We start from the raw sequence: 8,274 nt of genomic DNA, 5'->3' as shown, positions 1-8,274 counted from the left end.
GCTCCATGTGAGGTTTCACCTGGCACAGGGCACTGCACAGAGGGTGAGACCTCTTTTCTGCAGGGCAGGAGCAGAGCTCAGCCCACTGCAGTGCTCTGCCCCAGTAACACCAGCCCCCAGCACAGCGTGTCAAAGCATCTTGTGCATGGATGGAGAGATGCTGCAGTCAGAGCTGGGTCAGGATGAAGTCTTGACTGCTTTTGTTTCCTCTCCTTGCCCAACTCCTTTCTGGCTTCTTAAACTACTTCCTTGTGCCATGTTTTTGTGCACCACATGGTGAAAGCTCTTCCCTAAATTCAGCTGCTTTAAAATCTGATTTCAAGTCGTCTCTTTTCTGAATGGCCACAGTTTATGTTTGTGGCTTGTTCTGCTTAACTTTGTTAAGCATCATAACGCTTGAGAGTGGTGCTATGTAAATAAATAGCAATATTGGGCTGTGTTGGCAGCAGTCACTCCTGCTTACCAGATGGGCATGATGGGAACAGCTGCTGCTGCTCCATTTCTAAACAAAGTACTGCAGCACATCTCCTACTTCAGCCTTGATGTGTCAGAAGGGTGGCCAGCCTTGAGACCTTCTGAAGGATTCTGTAGGCTAAGCAAGTAAACGAAGGACATGTAGGTTCAGATTCACTTGGAGTTCATTTAAAATAAGGGACGTCTTCCATAGTTTTCTGCCACAGCTATAAAAGTGGATCCTACAGAAGCACATCCAGTGAGACACATCGCAATATCCAGTCCTCAAAGGAACTAATGGACAGCACGAATGCATCCAGGTACTGAGGGCAGCCTGGGAGCAGCTGGGATGGGGTTATGCTGTGGTCCAAAACAGCACTTTGAAGGTTTGTCCTAGAGAGCAGCCTTCACAATGTTGTGCCAGAGTATTGCCTGATAGGCTGCACTTCCCCTATTGAACTACAGCCCTGGGAAATCCTGCAGTGCACATATTAAAAATATGGGAAGATGGTGAATTGGAGCCCAGAACTTGTGCTTGCTTTACCACGTGTTCACTGCACATGTTGCAGGTGGTACCCAAAAGGCCACGGTGTGGAACAGAGTTCAGTGTGTGACCTTTTTTTCCTCCTTCCAGATGTGAAAGTCTCCTGACTGCCCAGCAATCTCCAAAATTCTCTTGGGCAGCACTGTTTTCCATGGCTATAGCAAAACTTTTCTGAAGTCAAGATTTAGCTAGCTCATAGAAAAGATGCAAGGACTTTCATGCGCTTCTTGTCAGGGCTTTGCCAGTCTGATAACCTGGAGCTGTGGAAATTTCCTTAAGAACAAGCATCTGGGGCTGTCACAGGTAAGGTTCTGGGGGTTGGAATGCAGCACAGCAGTGAATGGGATGGTGCTGGCCTCCCTGTTCCTACACATCAGAAGGGATGCATTCAGGCCTGGGGGATTCCAATCCCACTTTTGACACCCAGAGAGTGTTAAAGTCATTGGGCTAAAACGAAAAAGGGACAGTCTTATGGATGGGGGGGGAACCACTGAGTTCTTTTGCAGGTGCTCAGGTCTGAGCTCTGAGCACACGAGATTTGTAATCAGGCTGTTCCCAGCAGCATTAACCCATCACAGCTCTGCTGCTCCATCTCAGCTGGCTCTTAAGGAAACTCCACTCGAGCAGCCAGCACTGAGATGTTCCCAGCTCTCTCCTGCCACTGAAAGGCACTTTTAAAGAAACAGCAAAGGTTACTGAGCTGCTGTTATGCAACAGTTATGTATATACGTCTGTATATATATATGACATGACTGATTCCATGAAATCCAATTAAAGACTGTGTTTATATTTATATAACAGTATATTATTAACTACTGCTAATAAAAGCTGTTTCCAGATTTGTATTTTTCCATGAGGACCGTGTTTCTGAAAAAACAGCCATACTGCTGCTGCCCTCAAAACTCGTGTTTTGGATTTATCTGGGTTTCCAGGTAACTAGAGCTCTTAGACAAGCAGCGGTTGCTTCTGTTTTAAATTAATTTAACCTAATCAGTGGAAGGCTCTGGTGCCTTCTCTGTTCATATCATTTTGAAGCAATTTAATAAGCAGCCTTTCCAGAATCGGCTTATTATCAAGTTCCTTGTCATATTTGCCTTCCCTTTTCCATCCCCTCCACTTAGCACTGCTTATTAAAAGGCTAAAGGTTATGACACGCAGTTCAGATGAGGCTGCTCGAGTGCCAGCTCCTGTTTATCTGGAATACTCACTGTGTTACTCGAGGTGACGAGGGCACATTCGTGCTCAGAGCCAGGGATGCCCCAAGCTTTGCCCCGTTTTGCTGCTGAGTTTGGCAGGGCTCTCCCATCCTGTGGGACACAAATGGAAGAAGGAGAACATCATTGCTTGTGGCAATCTCACTGCCCTTCTCTGTGCAGCCCTAACTGCTCCTCTGAACACTGAGCAGAAAGGATCTTCCACAGCTCCCAGAGCAGATAAAAGGGAGGAAGGAAATACTGTGGCTCTCCAAAGTGGAGCTGGTATACATTTTCTGGTTATATAATATTTTGGATAAGGAACGGCCTTCCTTTGGATATAATATCTGGAGGTCTTAGAGGGAACTTATGAAGAGAGACCAACTTTTTGCAGGGTCTGATAGCGGTAGGATGAGGGAGAATGGCTTTAAACCGAAGAAAGGGAGATTTAGGTTGGATGTGAGGAGGAAACTCTTCCATCGGAGGGTCTGCTGAGAGCCATGGGTGCCCCATCCCTGGAGGCCCAAGGCCATGGATTGGGCCCTGGGCAGCTTGAGCTGGGAGGATTAACTGGCTCATGGCAGGGAGTGGGATTGGGGGGGAGGGTGCTGGGGGGTCCCTTCCAGCCCAAACGAGGGGTACTCAATACTAACAGCTGTGCTGGGAGCTTCACCCCTGAGTGTTTGCTGTAGTGCGTGAAGGAGGTGATAGCTTTAATCCCAACCATGGGCACAACCACCCCATGGTGATCTGTTTCGGTTGGTTTCACAGCCTTGGAACTCCACTTTCCTGAAGCAGAATGCTGGGTGCAGGCATTGAGACATGCCTGTCCACGTCCTCAGAGCCGCGTGGCAGCAGTTCCTCCAGCCCTGAGTTTAATGGGCAATGGGAAAATAAAATATTTTCCTGATAGGGATTTTGGGGAAACGCCTGTTATTTCTTGGAGATATCATGCTTTGGAGACAAGCACTGCAGGAATAAAGGATGCGTGGAGGCAGGAAGCGAGCTGGGTTTGGTACAAGGATTTGCCTTGATTCTGCTCTGCGCTGGTATCATTCATGGGGTCACGTTTTTATTCATGTAGTGTAAAAATGTGTTGTTTTCCAAATAAAGACAGTTCCTTTCTGTGCTGTAGTTAAAACACAGCTAATGGCTTTTCAGAGCAAATTATTAAACAGAGACTAAGCAAAAAATGCTGAGAGAAATGGAAAATCCTGAAGAAAACCTCAAATAAAATAAATGTAACATAGAAGGTGGTAGATAAAATCAAGAGTTGATGTTCATCTGCTAGAGCAGAAAGTGAAGATCTGCTCTTTTCTGTGTTCCTTTTATCATTTTTGAATGCTGAGTTTATTGAGGGTCCCCAGTAGTGAATCTAAAAGCAGAAACCCTACATCCTTTGTCTAGAGACAAGTTGGTAGGTAAACGGGGGAGTAAATACCTTTAGAGCTTGTGTAGAGCTTGGTGGTTAAATAATGTTTTTATTTCTTCTGAATCCAGTTGTTGCCATTCTGTTTTTCCTATTTATTCAAGCTCCATGCCAGCTAAACCTGAAAAAAGTTCCAGAAAGCAAATAACTCTTTTAAATTGTAATCCTTCCCTTCAAAGTATGCAGAAAATGTACAAAATCAACCAAACAGAAAAAAAAGCAGAAACTTGGACTTGAATTTTGATCCAGCAAGTCAATGCTATGGGTAAGAAATTGTTCATTTCTTCTAATTAAACTACAACTTTCCTGTTGCTACGTGTTTCCCATGTTGGGATTTTTGCTAAAGCACCAACTATTATGGGATTTCCATAAAAATCTCAGAGCTGTATCACCATCCTGTACATGGAAAAGTGACTGCTTCTGATTCCCTGGTTGTTTTACCCCTTGGTCAGCCTGAAGTCCAGCAAACCAAAAGAAATCTTGGAGCAGAAACTGGGCTCAGTTCAGCATCCTGGCTGTTGGGTACTGCAGATCTCATTAACTAATGGTAATATTAAGGAAGCACAAAGATTACCCAGTGCATTCATTTTGGGTGCAGTTTACTATAAATTCCTGTAGCAATCACATCTGGCTCTTCAGGCTTCCCACCGTTCTGTTGCATCTACCTGCACTTCATTTTAGTTGTGTGTTTCGATGCAACCAAGCTCATCTCTGTTCCCATGGCTGCCTGCATTCTGATTTCGGTTTTTATCTTCAGTCCCTGCTGTAGGATGTGTCTGACAACATGGGCAGGTGGCAGCTGAGAACTCAGGATCCCTTCTTTAGCTGGAGAGCTAATGCACTTGGCATTTGCTTCCTGTTTAATGAGCGTGGCATCAGAAATAAAGAAGGAAGACATGATGATAGCAGGTTTGCCTGGAAAAATGAACTTTTTTCTTTCTGCCTTCATTTGAAATGTAAGACATGAAGGATGTCCTTCAGTCTTAGGTTTACTAGTGATTCCTGTGCTTTGAGGCAATTATTTTCCTGGTGGATTTTTATGCCCCATATTTAAAGTCCAGAAATCTCCATGGAGGGGCAGTGCTAAGCCCATTCTGTAATGGCGATTGCAGTCAGTGGAACCTCCCAACAGAGGCATTGGCATCTGCTGAGGTTCACTGTAAAACTTAACAATAAATGGCTGAGAATTTGTCCCAGAGGTAGAACTGGTGACTGTTTTTATTAAAGACAACAAACAAGAACCACCTCATCCGAGACATTTTGCTTCCCCTCCTTTCTGCCCTGGTATTGTATTCCATTTCAAAAATTCTGCCAGGAAAAAAATATAATAAAGATGTAATAAAAGAATGTAAAGAGTTTAAATAAGATCAAAGGATGACCAAGTAAGCTTTGAAAAGCAAATTCAATTTTTCCCCACTGTAAAATGGTTCACAATATGTTTTGCCTTCCACTGAGCATGTAAATCACTGAAACAAGCCATGTTAGTATTCTCAAAGCAACACTGGGATGCTTGAACCATTATTCTGGATTAAAAAAAGGCACTCACTGTGTGCTGGTGTAGGGTAGGTAGCTCCTGTGTTTTACATTTGCACCTTAAAGATGTGGCTATGTAAATGCAAGACCTAGATGCCATCCATGCACCTCACACACTGCTTGCACCCGTGAGAATCACACCAGTGTGCCAGTCCCACTCCAGGACTTCCTGCCTTCAGTAAGGCTGCTCTTACATGCAGTGAAAGTAAGGGAGGGGTGGCCAGGAGGAGCAGCACTTGCACCCTGTCCTATTAAATCTGGGCAGCTGTAGGGCTGTAGCCCTGAATGAGGAGCAGAGCAGCAAAGGGAAACAATCCGAATACTTTCTCTGGGGCAGGCTCCCTGCTCTGGCTCTAATCAGCAGCGGTTATTAAGACAATTGAGGTCTCAGCATTTAGCAGTGAAGCTTTTTTGTTTGAGCGTCCAGGAGCTGATAGTTTATATTAAAGTGTTCCGTGGAAAAATACTTGGAGCTTTTCTTCACCTCTGTGTTCTGTTGAACCCTGGCTGCTGGGACCCCGCGGTGCTGGGTGCTGGGCTCCCATCCTGTGGCTCCTTCTGGGAGGTGGCTTCCACCCCAGCTGCAGGACAAAGCTTCTGGATGCCCCTCACTACAAACCAGAATGTGGAAAACATTGCAAAGTGCTCCCTTATCTCTGTTTTCCCAGCGTTTTGGAGCTGGTTTGGGCAGGACAGATTAACAAAGGCAAGGCTATTTACATGAAGGCTGTGAGATTTATGAATGAAGCAGCAACAATTGGAGTTTTATCGAGCCCCAGGCTTGCAGCATGACTACTTGTCTTTCTCAAACACATTCAGTCTTTGACAGCTCTCTGAGGCCAGTGCTTGAAAAACACCTTACAGAGGGGAGCAGGATCGCTTTTTTAGGAGTGGGAAAACTGAAGCATAGGAAAGGGGAAGCATCCTGCTCAAGGTCACAGAGCAAGTTGGTGGCAGGACCAGAAATAGCACCCAGAAGTTATTAGCTTTTTCTGTATTTCCTTTCCTGTCACTGCTGTTTGCTTGGATACCGAGATAGCTGGGGTGTAAACAGAAGGTTTCCAGAGCCCAGCAGCCCTGCAGCCTGATTCATTCAGCGATGATGCAACGTGGAATCCAGATTTCTGCACCACCTCCTGCAGCCGCTGCTGTGATGCCATGCGTGATGTCACCGTCAGGTTGAGCAGCTTTGAGACTTGTCTGAACCTGAAATGCACAGTTGCACGGGGCCTCTCTCACTGCACTTTTATTCCTTCTGCAGGGTCAGATTCCGTCTGCTAACTGGAGAAATAACTAAGCTGTGGTTTTGCTCTTAGCTCTGCATGGAGCTCTGGAGCATTGGGAGTTGGCTGTGGTTGCTGTTCTTCTCTGTGACCCGCTGGTGGCTTTGTTCAGTGCTGATTTGTTTCTCCATCTGTACAGACTCACCGGCCCAAGGGGCTGCCAGGCTGCTATGCTGCCATCAGCTGTTGGGAGGCATCAGACACCTTTTCCAGCTCTGTTGGTTACTTTTGCTGGGACAGCTGCAGCCAACAGGGACCAAATCTGGAGCTGTGGGGAAATGACAGGGCAGCTTCTGAGCTACCAAGACTGCCAGGAGCAGGTCTGCAAAACTTCCTGCAAGGAGTCCTTTCCCAGGCACAGGCTTCAGACAGGTGGCAGAACTGGCATCTAATTGGGGCTGTGCCCCAACACCGAGCACCCATCACGAGTGTGTTCCATGCTGTGCATGCCCAACTTCCAGGAAGGAGGGTGAAAAGGCCTGGGACATGCTTCCCTTCCTGTTAGAAAGCTGGCTGTTCCCATTGCTCCTTTGGTAGCTGTCTTTGGGATGTGGATGGAGATGTGGGGCATCATGCAGTGGTTGCTTGGAGTGCAGGAATTCTGTTGATACTGTCAGCATCTCAGCAGCACAAATTACTGCTAGCAGATGGCATACACAGTTCTGTCTCTGCAATTCTCAGGAAGTACAGGATGGCTTCAGTAGGAAATGAATTATTCTCTATGCAGGATGTTTTACTAATGAACAAAATAATAGTAAGTTCTGCACATGTGTTTTGGGGTCCAGCACTCCTGTGTCTGTCCACCTTGTCTGGGAGTACAGCTGCAGATGCCATTGGATTCTTTGTGTCTGGCTTTGTTGTCATCAGTAACAGAGCCTGTGTTTTATAACAAATCTGAAACTAATGGTGATGATTTCTTTTGGCAGCAGACAGTTCATCTTCTGCCTCTCTCTGCTGTCGTTTGGTCACTGGGGGAAGCCAGAAGACAAAGTATCAGCAGGGCTGAGGCGCTGGTAATTCTGAGCTATCAGAAAAGTGCACACAAGTGTGATTCTTGCAGCCATACTTGAGACCTTTCTGCAGACCTGAAATGCCAACATCTGCCCCTGTCAGAACCATTCTTAAATTTCTTTTTGCCACCAACAGCAATGTCCAGAGTGCCCCTAAACTTCTCATTGTCCCTTTTGCTTATTCAATTGCACAAAGCTGAAGGAGAAGTTCAAATACTGAGAGGAGCAGGAAAATAAAACTGAAAGGATTCCACCCCATTGTTCGGAGGCTGTGCAGCACACAGCAGCAAGACTGAGGAAGGAGAAACGACTGCTCAAAATGTGGATGTTTCTGAATTTGTTGGTTCAGAAGTGATGGCAGAAACATCTCAAAAGCATTTTAAATGGGAACTTTCACAGCGGTTCCCTTACGGTGGGCAGCACACAGGGCAGGAGGGTGATGGCTTAGGTCCTGCTTTGGGGGACGTGGAGAGGATGAGGTGATGTGGGACTTGGCTGAGGGCAGAGGTGTTCCTTGGAGGTTTGGGATGGCACTCAGCCTCTGCTTGTTCTCTGCATTCGTGTTTGATCACTGGCTGTGACTGGACGCCCCAACTGGACACCCCACTTTCAGAATGCAGCCCCAGGCAGGTACTGCAATACAGATTTTACAGTAACCATGATCAAGCAGAAGGGAAGAATAAATGGCTTTAAAAATATGCTCTTACTCTTACAGATCTGTAGTTATCCCTCGCTATGACACAATAATTTTCCAATGCCACTTTTTTGTTATATTTAGAAGTGCATTTTCTGTTCCTTCCCTCCCCTTTCTGCGGAACAATTGTGCAAC

Source organism: Tetrao urogallus (genome assembly GCF_951394365.1).
Source record: "Tetrao urogallus genome assembly, chromosome: 25".
Taxonomy (NCBI): Eukaryota; Metazoa; Chordata; class Aves; order Galliformes; family Phasianidae; genus Tetrao; species Tetrao urogallus.
This window is presented reverse-complemented; position numbering follows the sequence as displayed.